An 18,527-nucleotide genomic window follows, 5' to 3' on the forward strand; every position below is an offset into this window, starting at 1 on the left:
ATTTGATTATTCAATGTTGATACTCTATGGTAGTACCTACTCTTCATATTTCAGGTAATTCTGGAAGTTAATGCCTGTATCCTTGTTCATTTGTATTTCTCTTTAGAATATTTCAAACGAATTTATTTTGAGAAAAAGAAACACGGAACTGCAAACTTTCGGATGTAAGCCGTCTTCACCTCTTGCTCTCAGATGGCTTTCTTTCTACCTGTGTAATCTCTGGTAGAACCAAGGTATAAGTAAAATACTTTATTATGTTATGACTACATAAATATTTAAGTTATACGCTGTTTCCAGCCGTCTGCATTGTGCTAGTTAGTCACAGATAACAAAAGTTTATGGTCACAGTTAAAGCTGTCAAAAAGCAAAAAAGATGCTTCGAAGAACGAAATATTTTTGTATCGTTTGTTGAGAATATACTGGCCGAGTCTTTCACTCATACAAATATTTTAACAGTAGATTCTTGAGGTCAAAAAAAAACCCTTTTTTTCCAAACTTTTTTTTCCGATTCGGCCCTGGTAAAAAGATATAGCCATTTTAGTTTTCACAATGAGCTGTGCCACCCCTGGAAAAATAAAATGACATTCAGAATAACGAGCTAAATCCGTGACATCTGTAGATCTTTTAAAAAGAGATGTATTCAGCTAAAGTACCCAATTTTTCAAATTACACAACTACTCTTTAATTTTTTATCATCAAATTATCCGAAAACGGCGCAATATACAGGAAAATATGAAGAATACTTTTATTTCAAAGAATGTTCAAATATTCATCAGATAATGTCCAACTTAGTTTCAAGAGTAAGGTTTTTTGAATTTTTGGCATTTTTATGGAACGTAATGGTCGTAATGAGAAGACTGGAAGACTTGGCTGATATCTTGTGTTTCGAAAAGATTAATCAATTAAATGGAAAATTAAATTCCGACATTCATTTCATTCGATAAAACCGTTTGTGAAATGGGACTGAAAATAACATTTTTTTCTATTTTTTAACAGTCTGTATCTTTTTAACCGAGCCGATTCGGAAAACATGGTAAAGTAAAAAATTGTTCCTCTTGACCTCATAAATCTACTGATGAAATATTTTTAAGAGTCAAAGACTCACCCTGTAAATGTTACGGCTCTACATAGGTGTGAACCTAAACTCAGGTTTAGCTTCGAGCATAAATATGCTGATGTAAGTTTCTTTTATCTTTAACCGGCTGTGTGACGTGTAACCACAGCCTTTCGGCAAAAAATGTAGAAGCTAATGAAAGAAGGAACTGAAGTATTGTTAAGGCTTCAGGGACGACAAATTTTCGGCCATTAAAATATATAAAAAATATAGTATGTACCTAATTTTAATTATTATGAAAATAATGAAACTATCAAAATAATGCATTTCTTTCTAGGAATTTCAAATAATTTTAATAACTGTAAAGCCTTATTAATGTGTTTAGACATTCATGATTTAAACTTTCTCAACGCATTCTTATTATCGATTCCAAAAATCTAAACGCCTGATGACTAAACTCCAGATGAACATCTTTTGCGAGAGTGAGGGAAAACTGTAGAGATATTGTTCATAATTTGACAAGGGAATCGAATGGCGAATGCATCTTTCATCTGTCAGGTATGAGAGGTACGCGAGGTAGAAGGAACCATCCGCAAATTGAAAATAATCCGTTTCATCTGCTTACGACGGTTTTATCGAATGAAATTAATTTCGGAATATAATTTTCCATTTAATTGATTAATCTTTTTCAAACACAAGATATCAGCCATGTCTTCCAGTTTTCTCATTACGTTCCATAAAAATACAAAAAATTCAAAAAACCTTAATCTTGAAACTAAGTTGGAAGCTGTCATATGAATATTTGAACATTCTGTAAAATAAAAGTATTCTTCATATTTTCCTATACATTGCGCCGTTTTCGGGTAATTTGATAATCAAAAATTAAAAAGTAGCTGTGTATTTGAAAAATGGGGTACTTTGGCTGAATACATCTCTTTTTAAAAGATCTACAGATGTATAGTGTCACGGATTTAGCTCGTTATTTTGAAGGTCATGTTATTTTTCCAGGGGTGGCACAGCTCATTATGAAAACTAAAATGGCTATATCTTTTCCGAATCGGAAAAAACAATATAGAAAAAAAGCGTTTTTTTTGACCTCAAGAATCAACCTTTAAAATATTTTTACGAGTCAAAGACCCACCCTAAATATTTTCAACACAAGTTGTTCTTCAATTGAGGCGAAGTGTCGTTTTTGTCGAAGATTATAGAGCTTACTCCATAATCTTTGCTTTTTGCTCTTTGCCCAGCTATAACTGTGACCATAAACTTTGTTATCTGTGACTGACTAGCACAATGCAGACGGCTGGAAACACTGTTTAGCTAAAATATTTATGTAGTCATAACAAAATATTTTACTTGTACCTTGGTTCTACCAGAGATTACACAGGTAGAAAGAAAGCCGAAATACCTGAGAGCAAAAGTTGAAGTCGGCTTACATCTGAAAGTTTGCAGTTCCCTATTCCTTTTTCTCATAGTAAATTCGATTGAAATACAAACGAACAAGGATTCAGGCATTAACTTCCACAAGTACCTGAAATACGAAGGGTACGACCCACTGAATACTCGAATGTACTACTCTACTTGACCTTGACGCAAATCTGAATACTCGGGAGTCCAGACATATTCACCATAGATAAAATAAATGCAACTTGCAACTAGTTAACGGGCGCTACCAGTCTGTAGTAAGTTGTGTCATGTTTCAGTTGTGCATATTCGCTCAAGTCTCTTCTTCAGTAATTAATTAATTCTTTAGCTATTCACTTCCATATTGGCTGTATTCGGGTTCGGCTTTTGGACGGTTGCATAGTTTCCTTTGAAAAATCGTATTTCCTTTCAGGTAAAGCTATTGAGGTGAATGTGAAGAAGAGATCATGCTTCATCAAGTTATTTAGAGACCCATCATTGCGTCACATTTAATTACCTCAAATAGTCCGAAAGCTGGCGACGAAAATCGGCAAGAGTTTTGTAATGGCTCATATTTAAATATTAGTTAGTTTTGGTTGTGTACATGAGTCAGCACCCACTGTCAAGGTCAGGTAGTGGAACATCTGGCGGCGACGCTCTTTGATTTATGTAAAATAACAATATCCGTACTTTGGGTTACTGTTGACTGTCTCTGTTGTATTGATATGTGGTCTGACTCTTTTATTCTCAAATAATATATGATATTTGACCAGTAAATGCATTTTTAGCCATTACAAATCTCTTGAAACGACATCGTAAAGGCGGCAACTTCTGTGGTGTACCGACCCACCCCGCGTTGCACTAAAATGTGGTCTGACCATTTTCTCAATTTTCTGTTCTATAAACTAGCTGAGTGACTATGTTCAATCATTAAAAAATACTTGTAGAGTATGTTGTAATTTTATATACCTACATCAAAGCGCGTCGCCGCTAGGTGTTCCACTACCTGACCTTGCGAGTGGGTGCTGACTAATGTACACCCTCAATACTAAATCATATTTAAATATGAGCCATTACAAAACTCTTGCGGATTTTCGTCGCCAGCTTTCGGACTATAAAGAATATTCAGAAATTGCAACTTTCAGTTCTACCATCGAATTCAATTCAAATCCCTGCAGACTTATTGACAATTGAGAATCCAGATGTAGATTGCAGCGACATGGTGATGACATTTGGAGCTAAAAAGTTAATGTAATCATTGTCATTTTTGAAGGGGATTTTGAGATTTTCGTGAAATAAATCCTTTTTTCTCAGTTTAAAATTGTTTTTTCTCAATTTTGATCCGAAACCGGATTCAAGTGTGTTAATTATTATCAAATTTAGGTCCATAAATGTCAAGAAGTATAACGTCCAGTTCCATAAACAAATTTAAAGTCACTTTAAGCTTAAAGCTTTCTTTACGGCCGCTTTCATAATAAAACCTAAAGTCGCTTTAATTTTAAAGCTTCCTTTAACCCTACTTAAAATGACACTAAAGAAAGCTTTAAGCTTAAAGGACTTTAAATTTGATTATGAAACATTTCATTTTTAGTAGTGTTAAAGGAAGCTTTAAATTTAAAGGGACTTTAGGTTTGATTTTGAAACCGGCCGTTAGTATTCATTAAGCTTTAAATTTAAAGGGACCTTAGGTTTGATTATGAAACCGGCCGTTAGTATTTATGAAAAACATTCCGATTATATTGTGAATCAGCTGATAAAGAAGAGCAATATTTTCTGAATCCGCTGAATATGCAGATCCACAACTATGACATCTTGCCTTCTCCATTATATACAATGGCTAAAAGCAACATTGCAACATTGAAGCTAAGAAAACTTGTCCAAGTTGAACTGGAAATCAGAAATGGTTTTCTGATCAACTCAATTCACAAGTAGATCGAGTGAAAAATATCACAAGATCGAACATGGTCGCTTCGAGCCCGATATGAACCAAGCGATATCAATCTCAAACAACAACTCAGGTCCTTCGAATTAAACAAATCATACATCATTCAAGAAACCATTTCCAGTGCGAATTAGTGTTTCCAAATCAGCTGATCCAGTTTTGTGAACCTGCAGACAACACGGTACCCATCAACAAAACAGCAGCGTTCCAATCAACAAGACAGCAGCGTTCCTGTCAACCACATTCATCAACCGACGAAAGCATTCTCAAAACTCGAAGTGTTTACCAAGAAATCTCAAGTAAGCCTTCCTTCTTTAATTTCCGAATTCCTTGATTCATTCTGAATTGCTTATTATTGCATGTTATAGATTCGTATTTGTCAAAATGTCTGAAGAACAAATCGAAACCTTACATTTCAAACGAGGTAGTATCAAAGCACAAATCACGCGTTTTTCAAAATTTTCAGTAACCATAACAGATGGTAGTAATTTAGAAGAGCTAAATACACGTTTTGAAAAAATAGAACCGCTTTGAAATCATTTAAATGATATTCAAACTGAATTAGTGTTCATTGATAAAAATACGACAACTGAAGATCATCTTTCTGAAAGAACGAAACTTAAAAATTCATATTTCAAAGCTATTGGCCAAGCAAAGAAGTTGATAAAACAATTTACACCTGTTGATATGAACTCTTCTTCCAGCACCCACAATTTCCAAAATAATTCCAGTAGTTCGATAATTGAAAATACAAGTTCAAAGCTACCAAAATTAAATTTACCTGAATTCCATGGAGCTTATGAAAATTGGCTTCAATTCTCTGATACATAAAAAGCAATGATCCAAAACTGCCAATCTATCAATAAAATTCAAAAGTTTTGGTATTTGAAATCTTGTATAAAAGGTGAAGCTGCAAATGTTCTGACAGCTTCGGAAGTATCTGAAGCAAATTACGATAAAGCGTGGGATCTCCTCTGCGAACGTTATCAAAACAAACGAGTCATTATTCAAACTCATTTGAATGCCATAACTGATCTTCAGAATGTGCAGAAAAAGTCTCATATTTTACTCAGGAATATAATTGATACTATCAATCAGCATCTCAGAAGTCTAGAATCTTTAGGATTATCTGTAGACAAATGGGACACCATCATTATTCACTTAGTTTCAGCCAAAATAGATGTAACCACTAAACGTGAATGGGAAGAACATGCATTAAATATAAAATCAGATTTACCTTCATTCAAAAAATTCACTTCATTTCTAAATCAAAGATGTCAATTGCTAGAGGGTTTACACCCAAACAAAAAAGTCTTTAATTCAACACCAAGACATCCAGCTGAAAGAAATTTTCACGATTCAAGTGTTGCGCATGTTGCTACCACAGATCCAGTATGCATTTTTTGCAAAAAGGATCACTTCATATTCACATGTGAAAATTTTCTAAAACTCAGTGTACCACAACGTATAAGTGAAGTCAGAAAACTCAATGCATGCAATAACTGTCTACGTAAGGGACACTCATCAAGGGATTGTAAAAATCAACATTCTTGCAAAAAATGTTCTCTGCAACACAATACTTTATTACATTTAGATAAGGAAAAATCTTCTACAGAAACCAACTCAGCACTTCCACAAAAAAATGAAACTAGTCATTCACAAACTATTTCTAATATTTCACAATCAACTCTCACTGCTTGCTCTGCGGAATATACGCATATTGATTCATATGTTATGCTTCCTACAGCTATCTTACTTATTTTTGATAAATACGGAAATACTCATAAATGTCGAGCTATTCTCGATAACTGCTCTCAGTCAAATTTCATTACTGAAAAATTATTCAAAATGTTACAACTCCCTACATCAAAATTCACTCATTCAGTTGAAGGTTTCGGTTCAAACATAACATCCGTACTCCATAAAACATGGGCTACTTTGAAGTCGAAAACAAATTCTTATATTCTGAAGGATGTACCTTTTATGATATCCGATAAAATAACAAAGGATTTACCTGCTATTTCATTCAACATCAATAATCTCAAAATTCCATCTAATATTGTTTTGGCAGATGAAGCATTCAATGCAATCCAATTGATTTTGGAGCTTCTATTTTTTGGGATTTAATTTCTATTGGACGCATAAATTTGCCGGGTCATCAAGCGATTCTACAAAAAACAAAACTTGGTTGGATATTTTCCGGTCCTCTACCGATATCACATGCAACCACTTCAAGTTCAATTTGCAATATAACATTATAGAATGATAATATTCATGATTTGCTAGAGCTAGAGCGGAAAATTGAAGAATATCCAATACAAACTCAATATTCCCCAGAGGAAGAAGGATGCGAGGAACATTTTCTAGAAACCACGTTTCGTGATGAAACGGGCAGATTTATTGTCAGTTTGCCTACAAAGGAAAGCATAAACTAGCTTGGTGAATCTTTCGACGTCGCACTCAAACGATTCTATGCCGTTGAGAAAAAACTTTCAAAAAATCCTGAATTGAAGGAACAATACGTCTCATTCATGAATGAATACGAGAACCCCGGACACATGACCAAAATGAATACGTCGAATGATTCAATTCGAAATACAATCTTCTATTTACCTCATCATGGAGTAATGAAAACATCTAGCACGACGACAAAACTTCGTGTTGTATTTGACGGTTCATCAAAAACTTCAAGTGGCATCTCATTGAACGATGTTTTAAAAGTCGGTCCCACGATACAGAACGATTTGTTTACAATAGATATTAGGTTTCGAACTGTCAAGTACGTGGTGACAGCTGATATAGAGAAAATGTATCGAATGGTAAAAATACGACCTGATCAGCGGGATATACAACGAATATTATGGCGTTCAGACCAATCTCAAGAACTTTGTCATTGTCAGCTAAACACTTACTTATGGAACTGCCAGCGCTGCATTTCTTGCTATTAGAGCCTTATTCCAAGTTGCTAAGGAAAATGAAACAAAATTTCCTAAAGCTAGTCAAGTTATCAAGTCCAGTTTTTATGTGGATGACTTACTAACCGGCTTCAATTCCATTGAAGATGGAAAGAAAGTTTTGTCAGAACTATTGCATATCTAAAGTTCCGCTGGTTTCAATCTAAGAAAATTCGTCTCAAACAATTGCAAAATTTTAGAACACATCACACATCTGAATCAACGCAAACCTTTATTACCAATGATAAAACAACTAAAATGCTAGGTTTGATGTGGAACTCAGTAGATGATATTTTCAAATACACTGTATCCTATAATCAATCATCTAATGTCACAAAACGCACGATACTGTCAGCGGTGGCTCAGATATTTGACCCTTTAGGTCTTATAGGCCCTTGTACGATCAAAGCTAAAATTATCATTCAGAAGCTTTGGCAACTAGGTTTACATTGGGACGAAAGTCTCCCAGTCAATTTACATTCTGCATGGATCGAGTTCTCTAGTCAAATACTTTATTTACACTCAATAAACGTTGCCAGACACATAATCTGTTCAGATCCTATTTCCATTGAATTACACTGTTTCGGAGATGCTTCGGAAAAAGCTTACGGAACTTGTTGTTATCTTCGATCTGTTGTTCAATTCTGTTGAGGTATCAATCTTTCCTCTATGGTTAGAATGTTTTTTAGGTTAGTATCTATCTATGATTAGTGAGTAAGGAAAATGGTTTTACCTAAGGTGGTTGTATTTGAAACAGGATAAAGTAATTGTTTAAAGAAGAATATTATTCATAAAATAACATCAGCACACTGCTGCGAAGTAAATTCAAAAGGGTTATGGACCCAGAGCGTTTGCTGATTTATTGAATATAACCAAGATTAAAAAGGATGAACGCACGTGAGAAATTCACCTTGAAACCCTTCTCTGGGGACAATTTTCTGGCCTGGGAGTTCAGAATAAGAAGCATCTTAAGGGAAAATGGAGTAATAAAAGCTATCGAAGAAGGAGATTTTGCGAACATTACCGAAAACGACGAAGATGAAGGAAGAGCTCAAGCCATCATTATTGCAGGGGTAGCAGACAGTCACTTGGAATACCTCAAAACACAAAATACAGCCTACAGTATGTTCAAAAATTTAGAAAATAGCTTCAAGAATAAAGGAGTGAGAAACCGATTATTTATAAGAAGAAAATTAAACCAAATGAAATACGATGAACATGAATCATTAAATATGTATTTGGTTAAACCAGAGGAATGTCTTTCACAATTAGAAAAATCAGGAAACAAGTTGACTGATGAAGAAAAAATCAATTATATTTTAATGTCGATGCCTAAGAGTTACGACAATGTAGTTTCAGCAATAGAAACCATGGAAACACTGGAAATAACTTTCGTGAAAAACAGACTATTTGATGAAGAAGAAAAAAGAAAGAAATCTGGAGATCAAGACAACAAATACCTGAATTGTGCATTTTCATGCTTAAATTGTGGAAAACCTGGTCATAAGAAGTATCAATGTCGAGCAATGAAAAAGGACCCCCCTCTAGAGGAAAAGGACAACAATACAATAATTATGGTCAAGGTCCGCTGAGAAGTACATACCATGGGCAGAGCAATAGTTATGGTTATGGATATCCACAACAATCCAATTCGAGGGAAAGGTTCAAGAAACAAGGATGGGACAAACAAAGACAGAGCCAAGCACACACATGCGAAGAAGATGAAGTAGTTTTTATGACGGGTGAGAATTGTTTAGTGTGTAGGAAATGTAATAATTGCCTCGAAAATAAATTCACATGCCGAATTCCTACAACAAATTCGACGAGAAAATCAAAACGGAGAAACATAGGAAACCACTCCTCCTTCGTCGTACAATTTCATTGGTGCAGAGAAAATGTTCCGAAAATGGTATAAAAAGAACCCATATGGAAAGCAAAATTCAGTCACATTCACACTCAGCGATCGAGACAGACGACCACCAGCTAAGAAAATTACGCATATCGTTTCCGCATTCCAAGCCTGCACACAAAAGGTTTTTCTCAAAACCACTCCAGCTACTCGAAGACCTGCGGTCCCAACACATCTGGCAACAATTATCAGGGCGACACTTGACCTGCATCCCGAGCCTGCATTCCGGACGTCAACAGTGACCGCACATTAGGGCGAAACAAATTCGTTTTTGTTAAAACGACATCGCATATATTTTGCTCTTCAGGGCAACCCTCATAAAAGTTGGGTTGAATAAAAACTGTGATATTCTGTGGGAATATTTTATTTCACTTCCCTTTTCCCTGAAAATACTAACGATAGTTCCAGCTCAACAGACTGTTCAACCCACAAATTGGTGACCCCGACGTGATCGAAAAAGGAGCCCCGAAGAAAAATGGAACAAGAAGCAGCCCAGGTCTCAAGAGTCGCCGTTCGGATGCCAGAGTTTGTAGCCGCCGATCCCGAATTATGGTTCGCCATGGCTGAAGGAAGTTTTCTTTGCTCCGGAGTGACACAAGACCGGACGAAGTTTGGCTACATCGTAGGAGCCCTGCCAGCAAAATTTGCCGCCGAGGTGAAGGACATCATAATGAACCCACCTACCGACGGGGCCTACGAGAAATTGAAGATGGAGCTGGTGCGACGTCTGAGTGCCTCCCAAGAAGAGAAGACCCGCCGCCTACTGGAACGAGAGGAAATGGGAGATCGTAAGCCATCACAATTCCTTTGTCATTTACAGGGACTCGCAGATCGAACCTTCCCAGATGCCCTGATGAAATCCCTGTGGATGAGCCGGCTACCCAAATGTGTCCAGGTGTCATTGGCCATCATCAAGGACACAAATCTCGAAGACTTGGCAACCCATGCGGACAATATAATGGAAGCCTCCCGAATTATCGTCCACCAGATAGCGGAGACAACCAACATAGAGGCCATCATCGATAGGAAGCTGGAGCAAATGGTCTTAGGACTGAACCTGGAGATAGCAACCCTGCGGGCAGAGCTGGCAGCACACCAACGAGAACGACCCAAGAGGGATGGTAGCCGAAGCCGTTCCCACGACCGTCGAAGAAGCCAGAGTCGCAGACGATCGCCAACTGACGGAAAGTGCTGGTACCATACGAGATTTGGAGCCCGGTCCACGAAGTGCGTGCAGCCCTGCAACTACACCTCGGGAAACGAAGGGGGCCTTCACTAGAAACGGCCAGTGATCCCAGCCCAACGACGCGCCGCTTGTTCATCACGGATCAGGACTCCAAGTTGCAGTTCCTGGTCGACACTGGAGCAGACCTGTGCGTCTTCCCACGCAGCGCAGTCACTGGCAGACGAGAGAAGTCAGACTACGTCCTTTCAGCAGCCAATGGGACACCCATCGCCACGTACGGTACAACCACCCTCACGCTGAACCTAGGACTACGCCGAGATTTCACATGGAGGTTCGTCATAGCAGACGTATCAAAACCCATCATCGGCGTCGACTTCTTGAGTTTCTACAACCTGCTAGTGGACGTGAGGAACCGAAGACTTTTGGACGGAACCACCCAACTCACTACCCAAGGAGAAGTGGCTGAGTGCTCCATCCCAGAAGTCAAGACTGTCAACGGATCCTCCAGGTATCATGATCTACTAACGCAATTTCCAGAGATCACCAGACCTGCAGGAGCCCCAGGACGCATCAGGCACAACACGAGGCATCACATCAAGACGATGCCCGGACCACCAGTAGCTTCGAGACCACGACGTTTGGCACCAGATAAGTACAAGGCAGCCAAAAAGGAGTTCGAAGCCATGCTACGACTAGGAATCGCCCGTCCATCCAAGAGTCCATGGTCATCCCCACTGCATCTCGCACCAAAGAAGGGTTCTGAAGAATGGAGACCGTGTGGAGACTACCGTGCCCTAAACCCCCGGACTGTCCCCGATCAGTATCCCGTGAGACACATCCAGGACTACGCCCATATCCTCCAGGGGAAGACAATTTTCTCAACCCTCGATCTAGTGAGGGCATACAACCAGATTCCCTTGGCCGAAGAAGATGTTCCCAAGACCGCCATCACCACGCCGTTTGGATTGTTCGAGTTCCCAGTCATGACGTTTGGACTACGGAACGCAGCACAGACTTTCCAAAGATTCATCGATGAGGTTCTACAAGGACTGGACTTCTGCTTCAGCTACATTGATGACGTACTGATCGCCTCATCGTCCGAAGAGGAACACATGGAACATCTCCGGATCATCTTCGAGAGGTTCCGCAACTACTCCATCGTCCTCAACCCAGCCAAGTGTATCTTTGGACAACCTGAAGTAAAGTTCCTTGGTTACCTCGTCTCTACCGATGGAACAAGACCACTGCCAGACAGAATCCAAGACATACTGGGGTACAGTAAACCAACAACCGCCAAAGACCTTCGAAGATTCCTGGGTATGATAAACTTCTATCGTCGTTTCATACCCCGAGCATCACAGACACTTGCACCTCTCCACGACCTGCTTGTGCCAAAACTGAAAGGAAAGGCGAAGATATCATGGACCCCAGAAGCCACTGCAGCCTTTGAAGAAGGAAAGAAGATGCTAGCTTCAGCCACCTTGCTTGCGCATCCCAAGGACGCCGCTCCTCTAGCCTTAGTAACCGACGCGTCAGACACTGCAGTAGGAGCTACTCTGCAACAGTTGGTCAACAGCGAATGGCAACCACTGGCATTCTTCTCCAAGAAACTGTCACCACCAGAGACTCGTTATGGAGCATACGACCGTGAACTGCTAGCCATCTACCTAGCCATCAAACACTTCAGACACATGGTAGAGGCCCGAAACTTTACCATTTTCACGGATCACAAGCCATTGACGTATGCCTTCAAGCAGAAGCCAGAGAAGTGCTCGCCCAGACAGTTCCGCCATCTGGATTATATATCACAATTCTCCACCGACATACGCTACGTACCAGGATTGCAGAATGTCGTCGCTGATGCCCTTTCAAGAGTGGACGAAGTGACTCCCATCTTGGACTATGCAGCATTGGCCACATCGCAAGAAGATGACGACGAACTGCAGAGATATCTACAAGGTGACACAGGACTGCTGCTACGGAAGATGAAACCACATGGGTCAGAAATCGCTGTGTACTGTGATACATCCACACCTCAGGCACGTCCATTTCTCACCAAATCATTCCGCAGAGCAGCCTTCGATACCATTCACAGACTGGCACATCCCGGAGTGAATGCATCCATCAAAATGGTCAAACAACGTTTCGTATGGCCTTCAATCAACGCAGACTGCAGAAAATGGTCCCGCAGTTGTATAGAGTGTCAGCGAGCCAAAGTCACTCGCCACGTCAATGCTCCACTAGGTACTTTCATGCCACCAACACGTCGATTCGACCACGTGCACATGGACATCATCACCATGCCACACTCTGAGGGCTACCGATACTGCCTCACTTGCGTCGACCGATTCACTAGATGGCCAGAAGCCATCCCACTCCAAAACCAGGAGGCATCCACCATCGCCAGAGAATTTTACACAAACTGGATAGCGAGGTTCGGTACTCCACTTCGGATCACCACTGATCAAGGAAGACAATTCGAGTCGAGCCTGTTCAACGAATTGAATAAGTTGACTGGCACGAATCACATCCGTACTACCGCCTATCACCCAGCAGCAAACGGCATGGTGGAGAGAATCCATCGACAACTTAAGGCAGCAATAAAATGCCACAAGAACGACCGATGGACCGAAACACTCCCAACCGTCCTCCTCGGAATGCGAGCAGCCTGGCGAGAAGACCTAAAAACAACGGCAGCAGAACTAGTATATGGAGAGCCACTCAGATTGCCTGGAGAGTTCCTGGATTCCAGAAGTACAGATGACAGCGAGAACACATCCGACTTCATAGTGAACCTGTGGCAACAAATGCGAGAAATAAGGCCCACTGACGGAAGCCACCACGTAGAGCGGACCAGCTTTATATTCAAGGACTTGGTAACTTCACCTTACGTGTTCGTCCGGCATGATGGCCCGAAGAAAGGCCTGCAAAACCCCTACGACGGACCATACGAAGTGTTGAGTCGAAGTCCAAAACACTTCATAATAAGAATGAACAACAAGGAAACGACAGTGACAATCGACAGGTTAAAACCAGCCTATGTCATCGCGGACGACGATATGGAGAACCAGCCAATGCAAGAACACCCTGTAGAACCCGATAGAGAAGATCAAACTCCAGCCCAGGAAAGAACAACTACTAGATCCGGCAGAAGAGTTCATTTTCCCAAGAGATTTCTACAATATGTTTCGTAACTTCGTCACTGGTGGGGGAGTGTGTAGGAAATGTAATAATTTCCTCGAAAATAAATTCACATGCCGAATTCCTACAACAAATTTGACGAGAAAATCAAAACGGAGAAACATAGGAAACCACTCCTCCTTCGTCGTACAATTTCATTGGTGCAGAGAAAATGTTCCGAAAATGGTATAAAAAGAACCCATATGGAAAGCAAAATTCAGTCACATTCACACTCAGCGATCGAGACAGACGACCACCAGCTAAGAAAATTACGCATATCGTTTCCGCATTCCAAGCCTGCACACAAAAGGTTTTTCTCAAAACCACTCCAGCTACTCGAAGACCTGCGGTCCCAACACATCTGGCAACAATTATCAGGGCGACACTTGACCTGCATCCCGAGCCTGCATTCCGGACGTCAACAGTGACCGCACATTAGGGCGAAACAAATTCGTTTTTGTTAAAACGACATCGCATATATTTTGCTCTTCAGGGCAACCCTCATAAAAGTTGGGTTGAATAAAAACTGTGATATTCTGTGGGAATATTTTATTTCACTTCCCTTTTCCCTGAAAATACTAACGATAGTTCCAGCTCAACAGACTGTTCAACCCACAAGTGAATACTGTTGATTCATTTATAAATTGGTGTGTTGATTCAGGTAGTTCAGATCAGTTAATCAATGATAAAAATGTTTTTGATGAATATGTAGAATTGAAAATTCCTAAAAGAATTGCTTCTGCTAAAAATGGTATTTATTTAGAAGCATTAGGTATTGGAAATATTAGAGTCAATAATTTCTGTAATAATAATAAGGTTCCTGGAATAATTAAAATCGTATATTATGTACCTGATGTCAAGAAAAATTTATTATCTGTATCAAGACTAGAGAGCAATGGGTTGAATGATGTTTTTTCAAATAATGAAGTAAATGCTTTTTTAAATAATCAATTGGTAATGTCTGGTCAGAAATTCGGTTCGCTTTATATGGTAAACATGCAAGTTAATAACAACTTTTGTGGGTATAATATTAAAGTTTCTGTGAACTACAGAGATAGTAGAGTGCAGCTCTGGCATAGACGGCTAGGTCATTTAGGTTTTGATAATTTGAAATTAATGAGTAGAGAATAGTAGAGGGTCTTGAAGTTAGCCCAACATTTTTTGTGAAGACTGCGTTTTAGGCAAACAAAGTAGACAACCATTTAATAGAATAGGATATAGAGCGTATAAACCGTTAGATGTCTGTGTCCCGATTACCCCATGTTCATGGGATGGATATAAATATTTTATAACATTCACAGATGATTTTACACATATGGTTATAGTTTATTTGATGAAAAACAAGAGTGAGGCATTTGATAAATTTAAAGAGTATTATTACTATGCAACAAATCATTTCGGAACAAATCTTTTGAAATTAAAATTAGATAACGGAGGAGAATATATGTCAAGAGACTTTCATTCGTTCTGTAGAAATAAAGGTATCAGACTCAATTACACTGTAGCTTACAATCCTGAGATGAATGGAGTATCTGAAAGAATGAACAGAACATTGGTCGACAAAGCAAGGACACTGCTAATTGATGCAAAACTTTCTAAGGAACGATTGAGGGAGAATGTTGAGGTGTCAATCTTCTCCTATGCTTAGAATGTTTTTTAGGTTAGTATCTATCTATGATTAGTGAGTAAGGAAAATGCTTGTACCTAAGATGGTTGTATTTGGAACAGAATAAAGTTATTGTTTAAAGAAGAATATTATTCATAAAACAACATCAGCACACTGCTGCGAAGTAAATTCAACAAATTCAACCAAATTCATGTTCATTTAGTTTGCGCAAAATCTCGCGTCGCACCTCTTAAAATGATAACGTTACCTAAACTCGAACTCTGCGCGGCTCTTTTGAGTATTCAGCTCTCTCAAAAGGTACAAAAAGCCATGTCTGATAAAAATGATAACACTTATTATTGGAGTGATTCCAGTATTACATTAGCTTGGAAAAATACTGAACCACATCAAATCAAAACGTTTGTAGCGAATCGAGTAACTGAAATACAGCAGTTTTCAATCAAAATTCAGTGGGGTAACGTTCCCTCAGAATCAAATCCATATCATTGATCGGTTTTCTTCTCTCACAAAACTCCACAGAGTTATAGCCTTTTGCCTACGGTTTATAAATAACTCAAAAATCTCAATTCCTGAAAATCGTTTTGCAGGTAAACTATCAAAATCTGAAATCGATAATTCCCTTTATACGATTTGTGAACTAGTTCAAAGGAACGCATTTCCTTCAGAGTTTGTATCTCTAGAAAAATCCAAACAGATATCCCCAAATAATAAAATTGTATCTTTGAATCCATTCATGGACAAAAATGGTTTGATCAGAGTGGGAGGAAGACTCAAACATTCCAACCTCACTTACAACCAAAAGCATCCAATTCTATTACCTCATCATTGCAATTACACTAAATTGGTAATAAGGCATGGGCATTTAAGGCATCTACATGCAGGTGCTCAAGCTACTCTTGCAGCTGTTAGATCAAAATTTTGGCTAATCAACGGACGTAGCGCTGTTCTAGAGTTTTACGCAGGTGTGTAACTTGCTTCAGATCAAAACCAATAGAAAGTCGATATCAAATGGGAGATATCCCAAATTCACGTTTAAAACCACAACGCCCATTTGCAACAACAGCATTCCGAGTCAATCGCTTGACAGGAGAAGACGTGCTACAGTGCTCCTAGTGCTATAAAAGAGAAAGCGGACGAGAAAGTCACAGTGCCGTAAAAGTGAAAGCGGAGGTGAAAGTGCCCACTAACAAAGCTACGGAATATTTGATTCCGTCTGTGGAGTTTTTGTAGGTTCTATATTTGTTATCGGAATTTTAATTCGTTAAAATTTTCAAAGTTGGTGTTCATCCTAAGTGTCCAGGGATTTTTTTCTCGTTGGTGCTGCAGAAAACATCAGGTGAGCTTATTTTTCGTATCTTTCTTTCTGATTTTTCTCATAGCGTAGAGAATTTTTGATGAGCCGTTTTGTTTTTATGCATGAGATACATTTTTCTTTTGTCTTGAAAAATTTTATTTCCAATTTCTTTGAGTGGCGAAGTAACTATTAATTAGATTCTAAAATGTCTGACCATTCGGACTGCGATTCCGTAATGGAAGAAGACGCGCCAGAAATCGCTAATGTCGTGTCCGAACACGATATTTTGAGAGAGGAGAACGCAAGTTTGAAAGCGAGGGTGAATGAGTTAGATAGATGCGTATCTAGCTTAGTTGCTGAGATCAAAAATCTCAGGGAGAGGCTCGAGTTGCAGGAGGGAAATAAGGAAAGTTACTCCAAAGCACTCAAGAAGAACATTATTTTGAAAAATGTCCAAGAAGTGAACTTACCGGTTCAAAAACAGAAGATGGAGGTGGTCAAAACCCCTCAAACCAAAAGGATAGCTCCTCGTCAAATGAAGATACAAACAAGAAAAGAGTCTTGGAAACCCCAGACCAAGAGAAAACCACTCCAGTGGAGAGAAAAGAAAAAATCCCCCCTGTCACCCTGAGAGGTACGTCCGAATGGACTTCAATTTCGAACGCGTTAATGCGAAACGGTATTAAATACCAAAGAGCGACGACAGTAAAGGACGGTATAAGAATCGTCCCACAAAGCGCCGATGATCATAGAAGGATGACGGACTTCCTTCATAAAATAAATAGGGAGTTTTACACTCTTCAACGGGAGGAAGAAAAGAAAATATACGCGGTAGTGAGATACCTACCGCTGGATGCAGATATCCCGACGATCCTTGACGACCTCAAGGATCAAGGGATCGTCGATGCTGAGGTCATAAGGATGACCTCAAATAAAACAAAACAGCCGATGCCCTTATTGCTGGTTAAAACCCAGAATAAGGATGTCTTCGAGGTGAAAAGGCTCTACAACATGAACTGTGTTGTTGAACCTAAGAGAAGGACGATTGGGCCTGGACAATGTTACTGCTGTCAGCGATATGGACATACCCAAAGTAAGTGCACTTTTCCATGGAGGTGCGTGAAATGCTCCGGTAATCACAGCTCCAAGGAGTGTACGCTTACCAGGGAGAACGAGGAGCGAAATGCCTCTTGTGTTCTCTGCGGAGAGCAAGGACATCCAGCCAGCTACAAGGGATGTAGCGAATGGAAATTGGTCACTAAAAAGACCAAGAGATCACTAAGATCGAACCAGACCAACTCGAGGCCAACACAAAATACACCGAGGCCATCCCAAAACTCTTCGGAAGTGAAGAAACCCCAGGAAACTGCAACCAAAGTGGTCAAAGACACGGAGAATCCAGAGAAAAAGAAGGAAAAGTCAAAAACCGTCAAAAAAGCCGAAACCAGGAAAGGAATTTCTGGAATCACTGAGGAACTAGATAAGTTCACGAAAAACCTCCTCAGCACGATGATGCACAATCTGGAGAAAGAGATTGAGAAGAAGATGCAGCAAATTATTAAGAATATTTAATGGCTGATACGACGATAAAGAACAATCTCATAATTGTCTCTTGGAACGTCGAAGGATTGAGAGCCCGCAGATCAGAATTCGAAGAACTGATTGAAGAGAAGAGACCGGATGTCATAGCTCTCCAAGAAACAAGACTTAACGCCAACGTTCGGATAGCATTTCCCAATTACGATATCTACAGAAATGATAGACCTAACAGCACAGGTGGCGTTGCTATACTGGCTAGAAAGAATATGGATCACCATTTCGACCAAATATTCAATGGACAAGAAGTAGAAGCAATATCGATTATTGTGAATACTAATCGAGGACAAGTGAAGATTATTTCAACTTATAAATCACCGGATAAGGACATGCTGGAAGAGGATCTAAAAATGCTACTAGAAGGAAGACACCCTAAAATCA

This window comes from Coccinella septempunctata, chromosome 9 (genome assembly GCF_907165205.1).
Source record: "Coccinella septempunctata chromosome 9, icCocSept1.1, whole genome shotgun sequence".
Classification (NCBI taxonomy): Eukaryota; Metazoa; Arthropoda; class Insecta; order Coleoptera; family Coccinellidae; genus Coccinella; species Coccinella septempunctata.